Source organism: Lutra lutra, chromosome 1 (genome assembly GCF_902655055.1).
Source record: "Lutra lutra chromosome 1, mLutLut1.2, whole genome shotgun sequence".
Taxonomy (NCBI): Eukaryota; Metazoa; Chordata; class Mammalia; order Carnivora; family Mustelidae; genus Lutra; species Lutra lutra.
In genome coordinates this window covers 133785489-133808450 of record NC_062278.1, presented here as the reverse complement: position 1 = coordinate 133808450, position 22962 = coordinate 133785489, and the positions used below count along the sequence as shown (strand labels likewise).

Below are 22962 nucleotides of genomic sequence, written 5' to 3'. Positions count from 1 at the left end.
TGGGTACAGTCTTTTAAATAGTCTTCCCAGTCTTCTCAGTGGTTGGGAAAACTGGGCAGCTACATGCAAAAGAAACTATCTCATACCATATACAAAAATAAATTCCAAGTGGATTGAAGACTTGAATGTAAAACTTGAAACCATAAAACTCTTAGAAAAAAAATATAGGAAAAAAAATATAGGGAGCAAGCTTTTTGACATTGGTTGTAGTATTTTTTTAGGCTGGTCTCAGATAAAGGTAACAAAAGCTAAAGTAAACGTGGGATTACATCAAACTATAATAAGGCTTTTACACAGTGAAGGAGATGAACAAAAAGAAGGCAGCCTATTTTGTGGCAGAAGATACTTGTAAATCGTACTAGCAATAAGGGGTTAATATCCACAATATATAAAAAGTTAACACAACTCTATATTAAAAAAAAAAAAAACAGACCAACCTGATTAGAAAATAGGTGGAGGACATGAATAAACATTTTTCCAAAGAAGACATACAATGGCCAACAGGCACATGAAAAGATACTCAATATCACTAATCATCAGGGAAATGCAAATCAAAACTACAATAAGAGATCACTTCACACTTATTAGATTGGCTGTTATCAAAAAGACAAAATGACAAGTGTTAGCAAGGATATGGAGAAAAGGGAACCTTCATGCACTGTTTTTGGGAATGTAAATTGGTGCAGCCACTGTGAAAAACAATATGTAGGTTCCTCAGAAAATTAAAAATGGAACTACCATATGACCCAGCAATTCCAGTTATGGGTGTATGAAGAAAAGGAAAACACTAATTTGAAGAGATATATGCACCCTGTGTTCATTTACAGTAGTGAAGATGTGGAAGCAGCCACAGTGTCCGTTAGTTGATCAGTGGATGGAGAGGTAGGGGGGTGTGTGTGTGTGTGTGTGTGTACACACACCATAGAGAATACAGTCAGTAATATTTTAATAACTGTGTATCATGACATGGTAATAACTTATCTTTGGGATCATTTCTTACTGTATAAAAATATCAAATTACTATGTACACCTGAAACTATTAAGATATTGTGTATCAATTGTACTTCAATTTAAAAAAAATGAGGTAGATCAGTATGTGTGGTGAAACAGAATGAGGTCTAAGATGTATTGAGTGAAAAAAAAAACCAAATTGCACTTATATAGTCCTATTTGTGATTAAAAACAAAACAAAAACCAAAAACTTGTAACATCTCTGTAGAAAATAGCTAGCAGTATATACACAGAAATAGCTGGCAGAGATTACTTTTGGGTAGTTGGACTGGGGAAATGGACTTGTTACATTAAACCTTCCTATTGCTTGACTCTAAAAGTGAGCAGGATTTCATTTTTAAAAAATTTTAAAAATGACTTAGTGTAATTAAAAATATTCTATTTAGGAATAAGATTTTTTTTTTCTGCCAAGTTGAGTATTTTTTGTGTGGTTTCTGCTGGTTTCCAGAGGTAAATGTATTTTTAAAATTTGTATTACTCTAATGAAAATGGGTTAGAATTAGCTTTTGAATACAAATGTTCAGTAGCATTTAGAACCTTCTCTCTCATTTCCAAGCATAGGTATGGAAGAGAAATATGATTTATAATTGTGATTTGGGATTGGGTTAGTTTTTAATTTGTCAAATGAGGATTATTTAAGTGCTTGTCTACATGGGAGCCTGATTGTATTACTGTTGTTTTGAGTCCATGTTCTGCAACTTACAGTTCAGTGTGGAAGGTAACCATTTTGTGTCATCTTGCTTGACAGAGGTTGGTTATTCATGTCAGAAACTTTGGTACTGCAGACAGTGAGGAAGCAGTGCACTCTGCTAGACCATTTCTATATTACAGTTCAAGGGGTTCAACTTCCCGCCCTGGATAAAAATCACCAATTGTGTCTCCTAGTAAGTTTTCTGTGATTGGAAACTATACTTTTGTATTTTGATACCGGTTGTGTCCTTAATATAGGCAGGATATTGTTTCATATAACAGTCCTTAAACTATTTGAAGGTACCTCATATTCATTACTTATTTAGAAACTTAGTGCAATCCAATTAATGGTCATGCACTGCCCTTTGTAATTCTCTTCCCTAGACCAAGTTGTCATCACTTATTCCAACAATCTTCATTAAAATCTCATTTCCAGAAATGTCACTGTATAAGTTACACTTTAGCAGATCCTAGTGATGCTCTAATGTGAATATGGAATCCTCAAAGTATAGTTGGATTATACAGTACTCTGGAGCCATTACTCACGTGGTCTAATTCAGTTTAAGATGATGTCTACATTTTTAGCGATAGGTTTACACTAAGAATAATTTTATAGCCCTTTAAGTGGTGTATTAGGTCAACCCAACATATGTAATTTTCTGAATTGTTATTTTAGAGTTTTTTTATTTGGTACTTTAATAGTTGTATTTTGAGATTTGGTTTTTACATCTATAATAAAGTATATATATGCTTTTGCAAATGTGAAGGTAGTGGTATATTGCCTATACTTATTGGTTCAACCTGATAACCTCATTTGAATTATGAAGCAAGGTTGCTGCCTTTCTCCAGCTTTAAGTTGATGTCATCTTGGATAAGCGTGCTTCCTAGATATTTGTCTGAGGTAATGATAAGATACTAAACAGGATAGAGTCTAGTGGCACATGTGTACTAAGTTATTAATATTGTTGGTTCTCCTAGCCAGAGGTCTAGCTATGTTTTTAGTTTAGCCCATGTGTTTTTATTTGGGTCCTGTGGCAGAATTTATAAAATACCTGTTGGTATTAGAAGACTGTACAATCTTAGTATTCTAACCTTGTGAGAAATTCTTAGACACAGACTGTTGTCTTTTTAAATGGTTGCTATTTTCTCCTTTTTACAATTTCGAAAAACTTCTTCAGTATCCAAGATTTCAGGGTGTGTGAGTGAGGGGGGAGGGGAGGAGAGTGAGAAGCTTCTTCGCACCAAGGTTGTTGTTTGCAAAAAAAAAAAAAAAAAAGAAAAAAAACTTTTAGATTAAAAAAAAAAAACCCTCAGCTTTACTGAGGTACACATTCAGAGACCATATAGTTCTTGCACTTAAGGTATACAGTTCAGTGGTTTTTAGTATTTTACATTATTAATTTTTTTAAGAATTATTAAATATATATAATATAAAATTTGCCATTTTAACCAGTTCTAAGTATATAATTCTGTGTCATTAAATACATTCACAGTACTTTCCCATCACTGCAACTGAAACTTTGTACCTGTTAAACACTAACTCCTTATTCTCCAGTTTTCCCAGTCCCTGGTAAGCTCTAGTCTATTTTCTGTCTCTGTGAATTTGCCTATTCTAAGCTCATCATACAAGTGGAATTTGTGACTAGCTTATTTCACTTAGTATAATGTCTTCAAAGTGCATCTATATTGCACCATACTAATTTCCTTCCTTTTTTAAGCCTGACTGATAAGTAGGGACTTCTGTCATTTTGCTATGCCCTATAGCTTTTTTGTCCCTTAATTCCAGCATTAATTACCTTTTGTTTTAAGTTGTTTTTTTGTAGTGAAATACTTAAGGTCCCATCTCATTGCCTTTCGTGTATAGCCTGTAGTTACTTTCTTTCTGGTTATCCTGAGGATCGCGTTTAAGAACCTAAAGTCATAATGCTCTAATTTGGATTTATACCAATTTCACTTCATTAGCATACACAAATTCTGCTCCTTTGTATCTCCACCCTCTTTTCAGTTGCTGCTGTCTCCAAATTACATTTTATACAATGTATGTCCAAAAACATAATTTAAAAAATATACTAGTGTCTAAAATCATGAAGGAAACAAAATTTGGAGTTACAAAGGTTAACAATAATACTAGCTTTTAGACTAATAATTTTTTTTGAAGAATACTAGAAAAAAAATTTATTGAAAGGAAAAGGTGGAAATATGTCCTACTTGTATTCAGCCAGTGAGTACAAATTAGAAAGTTGGTATGTTATCTAATAATTGTTTTAAAAAAAAATATTACTCTCTTAAATCATGTAGAAAACAAAAAAATGTTATTATAAACCAGAGTTAAAATAGCACTAGTCTTGTAATTACCTATGTATTTGCCTTTACTGAGATTTTTATTCTTAAAATTACTATTTAGGGTCATTTTATTTCAATTTGCAGATCTTTAACATTTCTTGCAGGACAGGTCTAGTGGTAATGAACTCCCTCAACTTTTGTTTATCTGGGAGTGTCTTAATTTCTCCTTCAATTTTGTTAAATACAGGGTTTTGGGTCTCTCCTTCCTTCCTCCCTCCCTCTCTTCCTTCCTCTCTTCCTTATTTTGGTCCACTGTTTCCTGGCCTCTGAAGTTTCTGATGAGAAATCCGATTATCTTATTGATGATTCCTTGTTTATGACAAGTAGCTTCTCTTGCTGCTTTCAAGGTTCTTTGTCTTTGGTTTTTGAATATAACGTGTCTGTGTATGGATCTCTATGAGTTCATGTACTTGGAGTTCATCGAACTTCTTAGATGTTTATATTTGTGATTGATCAAATATGGGAAGTTTTTGGCTATTACGTTTTCACATATTCTCTCTGCCGTTTCTCTCTCTGTTCTCTTTCTGGGACTCCTGTAATGGTTTGTATTGGTCTTGTTGATGGTGTCCTTCAGGTCCCTTATGCTCTGTTCACTTTTCTTCAGTCTTTATTCTTTCTGTTTCTCACATTTTAAATTTCCATTGTCATATCTTTAAGGTCACTGTTTCTTTATTCTGCCAGCTCAAATGAGTCAAATCCTTCTAGTGAATTTTTTATTTCAGTTATTGTACTTCTCAGCTCAGAATTTATTTCTGGTTTCTTTTTAGGTTTTATATCTCCTTATTGTTCGTATGTTGTTTTCTTGACTTCTCCATATCTTCAGTTTTTGAGTATCTTCAAGATCGTTGTTTTAAGGTTTTTTTTTTTTAAGATTTTATTTATTTATTTGAGAGAGAGAGAGAGAGAGAATGAAAGCATAAGAGGAGAGAGGTCAGTGGGAAAAGCAGACTCCCTGCTGAGCAGGGAGCACTATGTGGGACTCGATCCTGGGACTCCAGGATCATGAACCAAAAGCAGTCACCCAACCAACTAAGCCACCCAGGCGCCCCGTTGTTTTTTAAGTAATAGTTCCACCATCAAGCCCTTTTTAGGGACAGTTTCTGTTTATTTTTTCCTTTGATATACCATACTTTTCTGTTTCTTTGTATGCCTTGTGATTTTTTTGTTGTTGAAAACTGGATATGTGACTCTAATAATTTATTAACTCTGGAAATCAGAGTCTGCACTCTTCCACAGTTTTTGTTTTGTTTTGTTTTGGCTACTTTTATGTCAGTGATCACCCTTGGTGTAAATTTTTTTTTTTTTTTAAAGATTTTATTTATTTATTTGACAGAGAGAGATCACAAGTAGATGGAGAGGCAGGCACCCTTGGTGTAAATTTAAGGTCTTCTCAGTTCTCTTCTGAGCCTGTGCATTTCCCTGGGCATTCACAATGACTTTTAATTACTTACAAATATTCAGTTGTTTTTAAATGTCCTCCTCCTCTAGTTCTCAAAAGGGGGAAGGAGAAAAATGAATGAGGGAAAAGAATGGTTGCTGGCACTTTAAATCCTCTGGAAGTCAGTTCAGCTGGAGGAGGAGAGGTTTGCAACAACGTGGCTGAGGTAGAAAGGCAATTGCTGGCCATTTGCTGGCGGAGCTGCCTCTTTGTGCCTCTGTGGTCATAATTTTTTTTTTTTAAAGATTTTATTTATTTATTGGACAGAGAGATCACAAGCAGGCAGAGAGGCAGTCAGAGAGAGAGGAGGAAACAGGCTCCCCGCTGAGCAGAGAGCCCTATTTGGGGCTCGATCCCAGCACCCTGGGATCATGACCTGAGCGGAAGGCAGAGGCTTAACCCACTGAGCCACCCAGGTGCCCCTGTGGTCATAATTAAGCAATCAAGGATCATAGCACAGAGATCCCAGTATTTGGAGAACAGGTGCTTTTTGCTTACCCTGTTTTCCGTCAGTTATGTGCAAGTTCTCCAGGAATACGTGCACAGCTGCCTGCCAGGGGTTAGGAGATGAGGGGGGCGGGGTGGGGGGGTGTGTGTGTGTGTGTGTGTGTGTGTGTGTGTGTGTGTGTGTGTGTGTGTGTGTGTGTGTGTTGGTGCAGGATGAGTAGCTGCTATTGTGTAAGAGCTGAAATGGACTGAAATAAATTGCAGTTTACTGTTGAATTTTTGAGGAAGTTGTGAGCCTTTCACGGATTCTTGTATTCTAAAATAGTTACATCAGAGATATTTTGCCTGCATGTTGGTTATCTAGGTGGGGAGATAGATTCCTCCTTGTTTCCTACTCCACCATTCATCTTTCCAGAACCCCTGTTGTTCGATTTTAAATCTAGTTTCACCATAGTAAAATTAGTCTTCTAAAGTTGATTTACTTTGTGGGTTATCTGATTAATTTAAAAATAGTGTAGTCATTGAGAAAGAGGTCTTTCGGGGGTCTATGGTTGGCTCAGTCAGTGGAGCATGTGACTTGATCTTGGGGTCATGAGTTCACACCCCACGTGTGTGTCCTGCTTACTTAAAAAAAAGTGAGGGCTTTCAAGTTAGACATTGATTTAGTTCCTGGCTGTACCACTTACCAATTTTGTCTTGGGCAAGTAACTTCTACAGCTTTTAGTTTCCTTATTTACAAAATGGGAAAAATACTGACCCTTTTCAAAGAGTTTTCTGAGGGTTGAATGAAATAATAGAAGTACTCAGGATCACAACTGGTGCTTAGCAAGTGAGAAATGTAAATCTCCCATCTTTTCCTCTTAGGACTAATTGTCCTTTTCCTGTTATACCTCCTCAAACTATAGTGATAACATATACTACCAGTATGTGGATTCCAGAGCTTTAGACATTTACACCATGTTTCTTGTGGATCTCTTAAAAACAAATAGCTCATCTTTTTAAATGAAAGTGCTCCATGTAAGTTTCATAGCTAATTTTACAACTAAAAATCTATTCAAATTACTGATTCATGCATTGATTCATATTCAAATTATTTTTGGCCACTTTTGGCTTAATAGTGTCATTTTTGGGTATCTTTGATTATAACTTAAAAAGACTAGCGATTGAGACAAGGAATTAAAAATATGCATGTGAGTTACTAATGAAGTGATACAAGTTACATTTTATGGAGATAGATACTGAGGAATAAATAGCTTGCTGGACTAAGTGATTTTTGATTGCCCTTTTCCCTTCCACCTCTCTTCCTTTTTTAAAAGTTTTTACTTATTATTTTAGAGAGAGAGAGAGAGTGCACCAGTGAGTAAGTGGAGGGATAGAGGGGGAGGTAGAAGGACAAGTAGACTCTGGGCTAAGCAGAGAGCCCAAGATCGGGCTTAATCTCAGGATCCTGAGATCATGACCTGATCTGATCAAGTAGGACATTTAACTGTCACCCAGCTGCCCCACTGCCTCTCTTCTTCATGAAAACATATATTCTCAATAGAAAGAAGCTGAGTTGTTTATAAGCAAGTATTAGAACCATACAAGTATTCTGCCGTTATGTATAATGCAGAGCAAATAGAGAATATACATTTAAGTGAAAGCAGTTGGATCATTGCATCTTCCTTTGACTCATTAATTACTTTGGATGACAGGAGGGTTTTTCCCCCAAGTAGAAATTAGGAAAGGGATTTAAGTATGAACTTATTGGAGTTAATTCCCAGTTGTATGAATGTATAGTTTTTGTTTATGGACATAGTCTTATTTGAAACAGTTAAGAAGTCTGTTAGCTTAGTTATTCATTTATCCTTTTAGTAGTTTTCAGGAACCAAATATATGCTAGACATGACCAATGCTGGTTTGTGCAGTCCTTATTTCCTGTAGCCATTGAATTTATAGTAGTGCAGCAGAGGGAACAAGGCATGTTTGGAGGAGCTGTGAGAGCTAAATAGAGTACTAGGTGGTGGTAGCTAATGCGGAGTTGTGGGAAGATGTCACAAAAAGATTCATAGGAAGAATGAAGCCTGAAAGACTGATAAAGCATGGAGTGTGTGGATTGGATCTGGTCCCTCTTTTCTGTAGAGATGTTCTGAAGGCATTTCAGGCAGTGGGACCAAGTAATATTTTCCCACATAGGCTGCCTGTATTGTTGCGGTTTTGGGTGTGACTGTTTGAAATGAGGTAGGAACTATGATTTTTTTGGGGTCAGGTTTAGAATGTGATTTTTTTTTTTAAGATTTTATGTATTTGTTTGACACAGAGAGATGCAGTGAGAGAAGGAATACAAGCAGGGACAGAGGGAGAGGGAGAAGCAGGCTTCCCACCAAGCAGGAAGCCTGATGCGGGGCTCGATCCCAGGAGTCTGGGATCATAACCTGATCCTAAGGCAGATGCCTAACGACTGAGCCACCCAGGTGACCCTAGAATGTGATTGTTTAGTAGAGTTAATCGAGGCTTGGATTTGTATTTTTCTTACTTTGCTTTTTCAAAACCATTGTGTATTGCTTTGTAATACCAGTTTCTTTTGGCTTAGAACTGAAATAGCTGGTACCAATGCAGACAGTTGCAACTTGATTAAGTTGCCTCACTAGTAAAATGCAAATCTGTCTGAATATATGATGTCTAAGTTTTCTGTGTAATTTGACTCCTCAGTTTTATCTGTTTATTGTCCCTATACCAAAGTGGTGCTTTCTTTCCTTTCCTCCTTATTCTTGTTGAGGATTGGTTTTTGTAAACATGGGTTTTTTTGTTTGTTTGTTTTCTTTTTTGGTATGTACTGATCAGGAATTCATTTCCTTAATTGTGTCCTTGGAAGGAGCTAGGTCATTGGTTTGCAGAAACAAGTCTTAGTAGTGGATTCTACAGAAAATAAAACTACCGAGTGAAGGGCATTTTTTAAAAACAACAGATTAAACATGTGAGTCCCTTTGGATTGGTTTGTTCATTTTATGTGAGGCCTTGGTCTCATTTGGATTACATTTGGTTACAATTGTACTCAACAGAAAACAGTTGGAAATGAATGCTGGAGTCTTTCTAAATCTTGCTTAAAGAGTATTGTGTGCTAAAAATTAAAATGAAAATATTTGGCTTTTATATTACTTGAACATTTTTTAAAAATCTAAAACTTTGGATCAGATGGGTGAAATTTAATAAGAGAATGTGTAGGTTTTTGTTTTTTTTTTTTCATCGTTGGAGAAAAAACTACAGACAACATTTTAAGGTACCTCAAAGACCTTATTCATGAAGCAGCATGTTGATTGAAGTTTTTTTCAAATTGGAGGTAATGTGGCAAATAGAGAATAACTTGGAAAGGGTCAGTGATCCCATTCTTTACTCCTCTGTTGTCATAATGGACAAGAAATGAACTGTATTTGCCAAAGAAAGTAGGGAAAAACTAAGAATTCTGTCCAGTAGGATGGAGGACTTGCTGGTAGGGTAGCCGAGGGCTACCCACATTGATACCAGAGTTAAACATTGACTAAATGGCTCAGGAAAAAGTTCATTTGCCCCCATGTAAAACATTATTGAATGTATGATGAGCTAGATACGTAGAAAAGAAGGTTGTTGGAATTGTAGCTGTCATAATTGTATTATTTTTACTTTTATTTTAAGAAAGTCTGGGTGGCTGAGTGGGTTAAGCCTCTGCCTTCGGCTCAGGTCATGGTCTCAGGGTCTTCGGACTGAGCCCCACATCAGGCTCTCTGCTCAGCAGGGAGCCTGCTTCCCCCTCTCCTTCTACCTGCCTCTCTGCCTCCTTGTGATCTCTCTGTCAAATAAAAAAATAAAATCTTTAAAAAATAATAAAAAAAAGAAAGTCATTAGCGTTGTGATAAGCATGAATTAGCAGTAAGCATGGAAAATGAAAATATCTACTTTGGGAAAGGGAGGAAGTTATAATACGTGGGGCAAAAAAGGCTGAGATTGAGAGGATAGATTTAAAATACGAAGTTGAAAGGAATAGAGTTAGAGGAGGAAATACTGGGACTTTGATAGAAACCACTGTTTCAGATTTTTGATTTGGAGAACAACTTTACCTTTGCATTTCTGCTCAGATCTAGGAAGGTGAAGAACGAACCTTCCTCTTTTGGCTTTTAGATATTAGAGGATGTCAGAGTAACCATAATATATGAATTCTGCATTTTAAGTTTCATCTACTGGGAGTCATAATAAGCCCTACCAATTGTCTCTGTGGTATGCATAGTGGTGACCCTGATTTTAAAATATTTGTTAATAATGTGTAGTAGAGTAATAAACTAGATTCAGTTGGTTAATTTAATTTTATTTTTTTAAAGTAGATTCAGTTGGTTAATTTTATTTTATTTTTTTAAAGATTTTTATTTATTTATTTGACAGAGAAAGAGAGAGAGAGGCCACAAGGAGGCAGAGAGGCAGGCAGAGAGATCAGGGAAACAGGCTCCCCACTGAACAGTGAGCCTGGAGGCAGGGCTCAGTCCCAGGACCCTGAGACCATGACCTGAGCCGAAGGCAGAGGTTTAACCCACTGAGCCACCCAGGCGCCCCCGGTTGGTTAATTTTTAAATGTTACAACCCAGTTCTTTAAATTGGAAGGGGTGGCACCAAAATGCAAGTTTTTTTTTAAGTGTTACAGTTCAGTGGCATTAATTACATTCACAGTGTTTTTGGAACTGTCACCACTATTTCAGAAAACTTTCATTACTCCAAATAGAAACTCTGTACCCATTGAGCAATAACTTCCCATTTCTCCCTTGTTCCTAGCCTCTCAGTACTACTAATCTATTTCCCGCCTTTAATGAATTTTCCTTTTCTAAACATTTCATTTATGTGGAATCATACAATATTTGTCCTTTTGTTTCTGGCTTATTTCACTTAGCATAATGTTTTCAAGAATTACCCATATTCTGTATGTATTAGAACTTAATTTCTTTTTATGGCTGAAAAAATTGTATTTTGTGTATTTGTATACACATTGTATGTGTATACCACATTTTGTTTATTCATTTATCTGTGGGTAGACACTTGTGTTTCTACCTTCTGGCTCTTGTGAATAAATAATACTGCAATAAACATCAGCATAGAAATATCTGTGATATGTTGCAGATACTCTCCTAATCTGTTAGCTGTCTTGACTATGTTTTTTGCCATGCAAGAAAATTTCATTTTTAGGAAATAAAATGTATCAATCCTTTCTCTTACTGTGTCCTGTATTTTGAGTTACTCTTGGAGACTCAGTATTAACAACATGTTCTAAGAGCCATAATGCCAAGTTCTATGAGTTGTCTGGTACTCAGTAATTTAGGATGGACTGACTAAATATTACAGAAGGTAAACTTCAAAAATTAACTGCCAGACTTAACAATACAGAATCTTTAAGGAGAGAAGCAGTATGTCCTAGCTATAACTATAAAATTCAGTGATATTGCCCAATTTCTACTAATATTAACTAATGACTAATAGTAACTCAAAATGGATCAGCCACCCAAATATTTAAGAGCTAAAACCATAAAACTCTTAAAAACAAATAAACTCAGGGGCACCTGGGTGGCACAGTTGGTTAAATGTACAACTCTTGAGTTCAGTTTGGGTCATGATCTCAGGGTCATAAGATAGAGCCCTGTGTTGGGCTCTGTGCTCAGCTGGGAATCTACTTGGGGTTCTCTCTCTCTTTCTTCCCTTCCCCCTCTCTTCCTGCTTGTGTGTGCCCGTGCACACTCTTTCTCTCAAACAAATCTTAAAAAAAAACAAAAACCCTCAGGAAGAAATCTTCATGACCTTGTATTCCTAAATATGACAACAAAACACAGAAAAAAGATAAACTGGACTTCATCAAACTTAAAAGATATTATGCATCAAAAAAACAAAAAACAAAATTATGCATCATAGAACATTATCAAGAGGATAAAGTATAATAACCTGATAAAAAAAATGATCAAAATGCGTAAAGGGATAATCCCCCAAAACATAAAATGACCCCTAAACATGAAATGATTTCAAATTTATATTTAGAAAAACGCAAATTTAAGTACACCAAGACCTCATTTTTTAATTTGCAGATTGACAAAATTTAAAGTGTAACAATCTATCCTGTTGGTAAGGATATGAGGAAATAGACATGTCTACATTCCTGATGAGAAGGCACAGCCCCTCTTGAGATTTGTCAGTATTCAGCAAAATCCTGTGTATGCATTTGCCTTTTAGCCTATCAGTTTCAATGCTAAGAATTTTCCCTGAAGGTACAATTCCAACAATATGAACATCCATGTGTAGTTTTTCATGGATTGTCGTTTGCAGTTTCATACATAGGAGAGTGGTTGAATAAAATATGTTACATCCATATAACAGTACTATGCAGCTTTGAAAAGAAAAAAGGAAGATCTCTGAGCTGATCCCTGAACTGATGGATCAATCTCCAGGATTAAGAGAAAAAGATGATAGATTTTTACTCTAAAGAAAAGAGGAAATAAAATATACCACACAGCTGCTTATTTGTGCAAAAGGAAACATAGGAAAGATACACTCAAAACTAGTGAGATTGGTAACACAGGGTGAGGTAGAGATTGAAGAAATGAAAGGGATAGGTTTGACACTAATCTGATTTTCCCTATCTTGAATAGTTCTGAGTATTAGAACTAAGTTCATGTTTCACATACTCAAAATTAACAAAGATGGGAGATGATGGGGAAAAAATTCCAAATGGAATAATATAAATGAACCTAGTTACTTCAGTTGAATAACAGCTGTACTGAAAGGTGTGCATGGGAAGAACTAATATTAGTAATTTTGGAATACAGGATTTTGGCTATAAGGCTATTGACAAAAAACTATAAGCAGACCTACAACAAAGTATTGTGCACAAATATTGTACTGTAGTAAAAATTTGCTTATAGTGGTATGGCTAGAACTATTCTGTGTATTCTAGATTAGAGCAAATAAGTGTATATTATGGTGATAATGTGAGTCACCATATGGTGATAATGCTGAGTCAGGTTTTTCCATTGTTAAAGAATTAGAAATAAGAGAAAAAGGTGAAATGAACGTCTGTGGAGTTAGAATTTGTAGCTTCAATATGGACTAAATGTTTTTAACGTATATATGGATAAGAAAATAGATATGTTTTTGTGTATGTGTATATATTCCTTAATTCAGTCTGTTGTGAAGGCCTTGAAGCCGTGACACTTCTGAATGTTTTTGTCAATAAGGGAACCAAAGCTCTGTGGAGAAATGGCTAATTCTGTGCTGGGACAGGGAAAATGCAAAGATATGCTTGGAACATCTTGTGGTGCCAGAAAGTAAGGAAGTGCTGAAAATTGGTGAGAACTTGTCACAAGGACATAGGGGAGGCAGTCTATTCAAGGCTCCACACTGGCCAAAACTGGGACAGTTTGAGCAACAATGTGAATAGTAATGGATTTTATACCTTATAGAATAAGGTATAGAGTCCATGATATAAAAACTGATTGTATTTATACAAACACACAAAAAACTGGGAAGAAGGGGCTGGTTCTTTATTACAGTAGGATTCTGTTTACTAAATGTAGACAGAATGATGGAATACAAAAATCACCATTTGGTAATCACCACAGTAATAACTGTTTCAGGCAAGAGTTATCTAGTAAGCAAGAGTGTAAGGTACAGGATATTTTCCTAGTCTCAAAATATCTCCCCACAAGAAACTTAGTACATACTAAGGGAAATATAGTATCTTGATAGTGGGAAAGTCTTGCAAGTACCACTAGGCGTATGTTCAAAATTCACATCATCATTGGTGGGACAGACAGCATTGTATTAGTTGTCTCAGGCTGCTCTGACGGAATACAAGGAAAGACAGAAATTGACTTTCTCTCAATTTTAGAGGGTGGAAGTCTAATACCAGGTGCTGACAGGGTTGGTTTCTGGTGGGACCTCTCTCAGCCTACAGATTGCTGCCCTCTTGCTATTTCCTCATGGCCTTTGTATGTGCTTGCTTCGGGTATTTCTTCCTCCTCTAGGGACATTAGTCCTATTGGATTAGGGCTCCACCCTTATGTTCTTATTTAACTTTAATTACCTTCGTAAGGGCCCCGCCTGCAAATACACTCACATTGTGGGGGTTATGGCTTCAACATACGACGTCTATAGCAAATACCATATGCTTCTTGATAAAATGTTTTGAGAAAGATGTAATGTCTTGTGATGTTTCCCCTCTCCCCAAAATGTGTTAACCTGAATCTAATTAGAAATATCCGACTGTCTCAGATTATAATTTTTAGAATAGGGATATGTACAAAATAACCTGCTTCTACCCTTCCAAAGTGTCAGCAATGAAAGAAAAAAGTCTAAGTAAGGAACTGTTCCAGATTTAAGGATACTAAAGAGAGACAGTGGTTAAAAGGAACTGTGAGCCTGAATTGATTTAAAACAAAACAAAACGGTTTATTTAATTGAATCAGTATTGAAATAAGGCTCGAACACTGTAATTGGTTAACATGTCTCTTAAATAGCTCTTAGTCTAAAAATGTCCCCTTTCCCTTGTAGCTTATTGACAAAATCAGGTTGTTTGTCCTGTAGAATTTCCCACAGGCTGGAATTTGCTGAGTACATTTCTTTGAAGTAATTTAATATGCTCCTTTATCTCCTGTATTTCCTGTTTAATTTATGGGTAGGTTAAGAGCACTACCTGTACATTATCACTTCGGGAGATTAAAAAAAAAAAAAAGACCTGTTCCTGGGATCTCCACATCTTTGGGACTGACCATTTCTGTGGTCACTGATTTAATTGGTCTGGAGTTCCAGCTGTAGGAATTTTCGAAAGCTCCCCAGGTGATTTTAATGTGCAGTGCACATTAATGTGCACACTGGGTTGAGAACCATGGCTCTAGACCTAGTTAACCACTGGTGATATTCAGCTTTAACTTTTTTGCTGGGACCCATGTGGTACCGGTATTCTTTCTTTTTTTCCTTTATTGAAGCATAATAAACATGTAGCCTTATATTAGTGTCAGGTGTGTAATATAATAATCCAGCAATTTTATACATTACTGGGTGCTCATTAGGGTAAGTGTACTCTAAATCTCCTTTGTGTATTTCACCCGGTTGTGTCCCCCAGCCTGTGTCCCCCGGTCCATCTCCCCTTCTGGCAACCACCAATTTGTTACTTGTATTTAAGAGTCTGGTTTTTGTTGTTGTTGTTATTGTTTTTGCATGTTTTTTTTTTTCCTTACTTTTTGTTTGTTCATTTTGTTTCTTAAATTCCATATATGAGTGAAATCATATGGTATTTGTCTTTTTCCATCTGACTTATTTTACTTACCCTTACTCCCTTTAGGCCCATGCATGTTGTTGCAAATGGAGAAATGTCAGTCTTTTTTTAATATTCCTTTGTATATATATCACATCTTTTTTATCCCTTTTTTAAAAGATTTTATTTATTTGAGAGAGAGCTTGAGAGAGAGAGTGTGAGCAGGAGGTAGGGGGAGAGTGAGAAGCTGACTCCCTGCTGAGCAGGGAGCCCGATGTGGCATTTGATCCCAGGACCCTGAGATCATAACCTGAGCTGAAGGCAGGTGCTTAACCAACTCCCATGCACCCCAATGGGATTATTTTCTTAATTTCTCTTTCTGCTACATCATTAGTAGTATATAGAAGTAACAGATTTCTTTATATTAATTTTGTATTGCAACCTAATTGAATTCATTTATCAGTTTTATTTATTTATCAGGAAAAAAAATGTACTTTTAGTGTTTCAGTGGAGTTGGTAGGGTTTTCTGTATGTAGTATCATGACATCTGCAAATAATGGAAGTTTTTCTTACCAACTTGGATGCCTTTTATTTCTTTTTTTCTTGTTTAATTGCTGTAGCTCAGGCTTCCAGTACTATGTTGAATAAAAATGGGAGTACTTGTATTCTTAATAAGCATCTCCCAGCTATTTCTGAGGACAGCTGAAGTTTGAGAATGGTCCTATTCCATTTTGCCTTTTAGATGAGAAGACTGAATTGGTGACTTTGTCAGATGTAGTTGGTGGAAAAAAGAGGAACTTGCATATTATAGGAGGAGTTTGTGGATGTTTCTGAGTAGTTATGTATATGATCCTAGATATGTTAGTTCAGTTTGGACTTTTCATTTGAAGTGTTTTTAAATCTGCTTTTCATTTGAAGTGTTTTTAAGCCTGCTTCTCTAGTAATACAGTATTTTATAAAAATGTGTTTCTAGTGCCTTTTCCTTCCCATGCCAACATTTCTTCATTGGTAGGACTGAACAGTGATTCTAAACTGATGAGCCCTGCCCACTTTGAGACACTGCCAGCTTCTACTCTCCTCCATGCCAGCAGTCTGATCCTTGAAATGCTTCATCAGAGGCAGGTTGACTTTTCCTGCTTGCACGGCTGCTACATTTGCCAGTGAAGTTCAATGTCTTAGAGATTGGAAACTTTAATCTCAGCACTTTCAAAGGTAGAAACACAGGGACTTGCCTAGTCCTCATAGAAGATAGACTAATTCATGGATAACTAAATAAATTCTTTTCTGATCAGTTCTGCCTTCTTTTTTGTACTTTGAGTGAAAGATCATTTAAAAGGCATGGTATGTTGCTGTATAATTGTCTTTTAAGACTGAAATCCCAGTATTTTTTTCTAATAGTACTTCTGGTATTGGATATTAAGAACTTTGTTGAGGATACCAAGATGATGAAAACCAGGTCATACCCTTGTGAATATCTAGAGTGAGGAGTGAGACAAGTGCATAATTATATGATTAGTATAATTGCCTTAGGAGAAGGAAGCCAGCATTTGAGTACCCACCATATACTAGGTACTGTGCACACACTTCTAAAAATTTTTTTAGTTCTTGTTGAAATTAAATTGGTATTATCCCAATTTTCCACTGAGGAAAAAGATGCAGAGAAGTTAATTAACTTGTCCCAGGTCATACAGCTGTCAAGACAGACTTGGGATTATAAATTGGGATCTAGAGCAGTGGTTCTTCAAGTGGGACCTGCACTACATCAACATTCCTTGAGAACTTGTAAGAAACATACTTTCTGGAACTTCCCCGAGACCTGCTGATTCAGAAACTCTGAGGTTGAGACCTCCAGGTGATTCTGATGCCAACTAATAAGATTAAAAACCATGATACTATATGTTTAAGGCTCCCCTTCCCCCTTTAAAAAAGTTTTATTTTTCATTTGAGAGAGAGAGCGCACAAGCAGGGGGAGGGAAAAAGGGAGCAGGAGAAGCAGACTTCCCGCTGAGCAGGGAGCCCGATTTGGGGATTTGATCCCAGGACCCTGAGATTATGACTTGAGCAGAAGGCAACTGCTTAACCGACTGAGCCACCCAGGCGCCCCTCCCATTCCCCCTTTTAAAACCATAAAGCTGTTTGTTTTAAAACTAGCCTCATTTTTGCTGAAGCCAAAACATGTAATACATAAAAGAAAGGCTGTTGTGTTTGAAGTTGGAGTGGGGTCTAGAACCTTTCCTGTTTTTCCAGCTCTGAAGCGGTGTTCGGTTTGATGCTTGCTGCACTATACTATTATTCCATGCAGCTAAGCGTGTTACAGTGTGGGTATAAGTGAACTTACACAGTGTTATAGAAAAATACTGGCTGCCTTGTTTTTAACGAACAGATCAATTAAAGACACCTGGAGTCATTTGGTCACCTTTTGAAAATTCACTTCTTCTTTGAATGATAGTGTCATTTCTACAAATACAGTTTGTAGATAGATGCCAGAAGTATAAATTCTGCCTTTTACCTGGCATGTGTTTTATGTGTGTAAGCTTCTCTGTGGCAATAATTAAAACCACATCTAGGGGCACCTGGGTGGCTCAGTGGTTAAGCCTCTGCCTTCGGCTCAGGTCATGATCTCAGGGTCCTGGGATCGAGTCCCGCATCGGGCTTTCCCCTCTGCAGGGAGCCTGCTTCTTCCTCTCTCTCTCTCTGCTTGCCTCTCTGCCCGCTTGTGATCTCTCTCTGTCAAATAAATAAAATCTTTAAAAAAAAAAACAAACACATCTAGGTGGGATTATGTAGTGCAGTTTACTTTTGGCTTTACTCAACAAGGAACTGCTTCTTAAATTGGGCAGTTCTACTTGGTTTGTGTAAATCACTGTGAACCTACTGTTCTTGAATTGGCACTACTGTCATTATTGTCTCATTGGAACTGCTGTGTCACTGTTGTTTTCTTCAGCCTGTTTATGCTTTTATACAGTGGCATTGTATAGTTTGACCCATAGAGTTTCCGGATAAACCTGCTTTTCCACAACTGTGGAGAGGTGCCTGGTTCTTTCAAGTTTAATTCTGAGTACACTTGATTTTCTTGGGTTGATCCGTGAGATCATGACCTGAGCAGAAGGCAACCTCTTAACCGACTGAGCCACCCAGGCATTACTCCCTTTCCCCCTTTTAAAACCGTAAAGCTCTTTGTTTTAAAACTACCCTGTCTTTGCTGAAGCCAAAACATGTAATACATAAAAGAAAGGCTGTTGTTTTTGAAGATGGAGTGGGGCTTCTGATTATTTGCAAGTGAAATTTAGAAGGATTTTATTGTCAAGAGTTGACCTGAAAACTTTTAAGAACCTGTATTTAGGGGCACCTGGGTGGCTCAGAGGGTTAAAGCCTCTGCCTTTGGCTCAGGTCATGATCCCAGGGTCCTGGGATCGAGCCCCGCATCGGGCTCTCTGCTCAGCAGGGAGCCTGCTTTCTCTCTCTCTCTCTCTCTGCCTGCCTCTCTGCCTACTTGTGATCTCTGTCAAATAAATAAATAAAATCTTAAAAAAAAAAAAAAAAAGAACCTGTATTTAGTACTCCGAACTTTGTAGGGATGAAATATTTTCTGTTTTTTCCTGTGGCTTAACTTCTTTTGGGTGATTTGAGCTACCTTTGCTGGCTTGCTCTTTCAAATCAGATTTCTGTCCTTGTGCTGAGTTCTGAGTGACAGAATTTTTTTTGTTCTTTTTCCAGGGACAGTTTATAAACCTAGAGTGATGACTCATTTTAGAAAATATTTACCTTTTAAAAGTAAAATACTTATGTTTGAGTTTAATGCAACCATGCCTTTCAACCTCATCTTCTAGGCCAGTGATAATCAACTTTGTGCATTAGACCTACCCTGGGAAGCTTTTAAAAATAAATGTTTTGGGGGCACTTGGGTGGCTCATTTGGTTAAGTATCAGTATCCATTCTTGATTTAGCTTAGGTTATGAGCTCAATCAGGGTCATGAGACCAAGCCCTGTGTTGGGCCCTGTGCTGAGCATGGAGCCTGCTTAAGATTCTCTCTCTCCTTCTGCCTCTGTCACTCAGCTTGTGTGCTCGTGCGCTCTCTCTCTCAAAAAAAAAAAACAAAAACAAAAACAAAAAACAACCACCACCAACAAAAAAAAAAAACCCAAAACAAAGCAAAAAACCAACCTAAACAAAATTTGATGTTTTGGTCTCTCCATCCCAGACCTAATGATTCACACTCTTTAAAGATAGTGCCTGGACACTTGGACTAAAATGAAAAAAGGCCCTGTCTTAGTCTGCTCTGGCTACTGTAGCTGGGAGGCTTAGATAACAGACATTAATTTCTCACAGCCCGAGGCTGGGGAGAAGGGATGGGGAGAGGAAGAGAGGGAGAGGAGTCACATACATGAACTCTCTGGTGTCTTATAACATCATGAGGGCTTATACCCTCATGATCTAATTATTTCACAGAAGCCCCATATCTCAGTCCTGTTAAACTGGGGGTTAGGACTTCAACATATATATTCTGTGGGGGCAGTTCAATCCATAGCAATCCCTGTATAATTCTAATTTTTATCAGAATTGGGAACTGATGTATAACAGTGCTTGGACTCAACATATAAGTGAATCACCAGCTTATCTTGTTAAAATGCAAATTTGGGTTCAGTTGGTCTGTGATGGGGCCTGATGCATATAGGATCTATATTTAACTGAATTATTTGATATGTCCCAAAGTTAAATTTTCTGGAGTTTTAAAATATATCCACTTAAAAACTCTCTAGCTTGTCTTAGTACCCGGATAGATCTGGGTCATTTAATGGAAGTAGAAGTGTATAGTAAAACACTTCATCCTAGTCTGATCGGCCTAGTCACATACAGATTAGATTTCTATTGCTCTGACTTTTACCAGTGTTCATCTCTTGTTTAAAATGCTTCCTTGGCCTCTGCCTTCTGCTCTGGTCATGATTCCTGGGATCCAGCCCTGCATCAGGCTCTCTGCTCAGCGGGGAGCCTGCTTCCTCCTCTCTCTCTCTGCCTGCCTCTCTGCCTACTTGTGATCTCAATCTGTCAAATAAGTAAATAAAATCTTTAAAAAAAAAAAATGCTTCCTTGGCAGATGTTAGCCATTCCCTGCTATCCATTTTTAATGGCTTACTTCAGGGAAGTTCCCCAGAATTCTGAGGGCTGTAACAGTCTCCCTCTCCTGAATTTTTAGACTCATTTACTTGCATTGTCATGATTTGACTGCTGTATGGTAACTCTTAATGTGTATGTTCTGGTATGACGTGACTCTTCAACTGAATTATTCAGCTCTGCAAGGTATAGACTATGGACTGTAGTTGTGTGTGTGGTGTATTTAGTAAGTGCTTATTGGTTTCATGAGTTAAATCATCAAGGTGTAGATCTAATAAATGCCGTTATTTGAAACAAATGTAAAACAACTATGCAGAGATTAAGATATAGTTAAGCCCAGGATATTTTTAGGATGAGGCAGAGATAAGCAAATAATACCTAGTGTCTAAAACTTGGAATCATGGACATTGAACTTTTGTGGTAACACACAAAGGACATAGCATTGCCTGTCAAGATGATTTACCTTCAACTAAATTTATGTGATTTGCCTATTTATTGTTGTCAAAATCAAAGCGTTATTAAATAACTTAGAAATTTTCAAGCTGAAAACACAGTCCTCATTTAGCCAGACAATATGATGTTTGTATAATAGCATAATTATATATATATATGTATATATATATAGTAGCTGCCAAACTTTTCCATAACAGCTGTACCTTTTAACAACTCTGCCAGCAATATATGAAAGTTCCAGTTTCTTTGTATGTTCTCCAACACTTGTTATTATCTGTCTTTTTTACCTTAGTCATCCTAGTGGATGTGAAGTGCTATCTCATTGTGGTTTTGATGTGTATTTTCCTCATGACTAAGGATGGAAGACCTTCTCATGTGCTTACTGGTCATTTGTATATCTTCTTTGTAGAAATATATTCAGATCTTTTTTTTCATTTTAAAATTAGATTGTGTCTTCTTATTATTGAATTGTGAGAATTTATATATTTTAGGTATTAGATAAGGTATTAGATATTAGATAAGGTATTAGATATGAGTAGGTATTAGATAAATGACTTGCAAATATTTTATCTCATTCTGTGGTTTGTCTTTTTCACTTTCTTAATGGTGTCCTTTGCAGCATGGAACTTTTCAATTTTGATAATGTTCAGTCTTTTATTGTTTCTTGTACTTTTGGTGCCATATTTAGGAGACCATGGTCAAGATTTAAGCCCAAAGTGTCTTTTTTAAGAGTTTAATAGTTTGAGCTCTTATATTTAGGTCTTTGATCCATTTTGAGTTAATCTGTATATATGGTGTGAGGGAAGGGTCCATCGTGATGCTTTTTTGTGTGAATATCTAGTTGTCACAGCACCATTTGTTAAAAAAAAAAAAAAAAACCCATATTCTTTACCATGGTGAGTAGCATTAGTGTTTAGCATGTAAGACAAGTTAGAAATCTAGTATAATTCTTTGATATATGTATGTAGTTCATCATCATGTACTGTTATTTTTACCTCTACATCTGTTCCTGCACCCCACCACCCTTGTCCAAGCTACATTTATCTCTTATTTAGATGTATGTAATAGTGTCCAAACTGGTTTGTTTTCACCACTCCTATTCTGTGTTTTTTAAATTTTCCAACTTATGTCTTTTATTTATTTACTTTGAAGACCACATGGCAAGGCTTTCCATTTGCCCTTAGGATTAAGAAAGAAATTCCATAATATGACCCATAGGGCCGTGTAAAATCCCCCACCTACTTCTTTAGCCTTTTTTTTGCTTTGTATGTCCTGATTTTTTCAATCCATATAACTCCCAGAAGAGTATTTCCCTATGTTTCTTCTACCACGGCTACCAGCATGCCTGCATTCTTCTTGTGTTACTCTGCCTTCCCATCAGTAACTGTGGATGAACTGTCTATTCCTTGATCTAAGGCCAATCCTTCTACAAATATGTCAGATTTCATCCCCTCTCATTTAGTCAAGAGCATCACTTTATCAGTTGTCCCATCTCTCTCCTGAATTACTAGTTTTTCCTCTATCAAATCATTCTCATTAGCATATAAACATGCTGTTATTTTTTTCACTAAAATAAAAACAAAAACAACCCAGTTCTTGAAACCTATACTCCATTCTGGTTATAATAATCCCCTTTCTCTGCTCTTTTTTACAGCAGAACTGGAAAGGATTATCTGTCCATGCAGTCTCTACCTTGTCCCCTGCTGTTTTCTGTGAATTCACTCCTGTCTGATTTTTGTTCACCACCACTTTATTGAAACCACTCTCTTTACCTCTGTGTTGCCAAGTTCAGTGGTCAGTTCTCATTCCTCATCTTAATTTTTCACTAACATTTGACCTAGCCATTTACACCGTCTTTGAAATACTTGTTGCACTTGACTTCTCTTTTGGTGCTCCTTTTACCTTACTAGTTGCTGCTTCTTGGTCTCTTCTCTTGGTTACTGCTCATCTCTGATTGCTATTTTGGGAGAAGGCCCTAGGGTCATGCCATAGACCTCTTCCCTTTCTTCTGTGCTGGTGTGGTTTATTCTCAGTTTTAATACCATTTATGTGCTAATGACTTACCCCCACTCATCTCTAACCTAGGCCTCTCTTGTATGTACACATACCTTTCTACCTCCTGGACATTTCTACCTAGAAATCTAATGGCTGATTCCTTTGCTTTTTTTCAGGTATCCATGCCCAGATGCCACCTTATTGGAGAGGTCCTCCCTGCCCCCTCTCTCCCCATAT

At 36.9% G+C, this 22962-nt stretch overlaps 1 protein-coding gene across 5 annotated transcripts in view; it reads left to right on the top strand.

Moving 5' to 3' along the window:
* ATP2C1 (ATPase secretory pathway Ca2+ transporting 1) overlaps positions 1-22962 on the top strand; it is a 179125-nt gene that overhangs the window by 57372 nt on the left and 98791 nt on the right. The gene's annotated exons all lie outside the window — the stretch shown is intronic.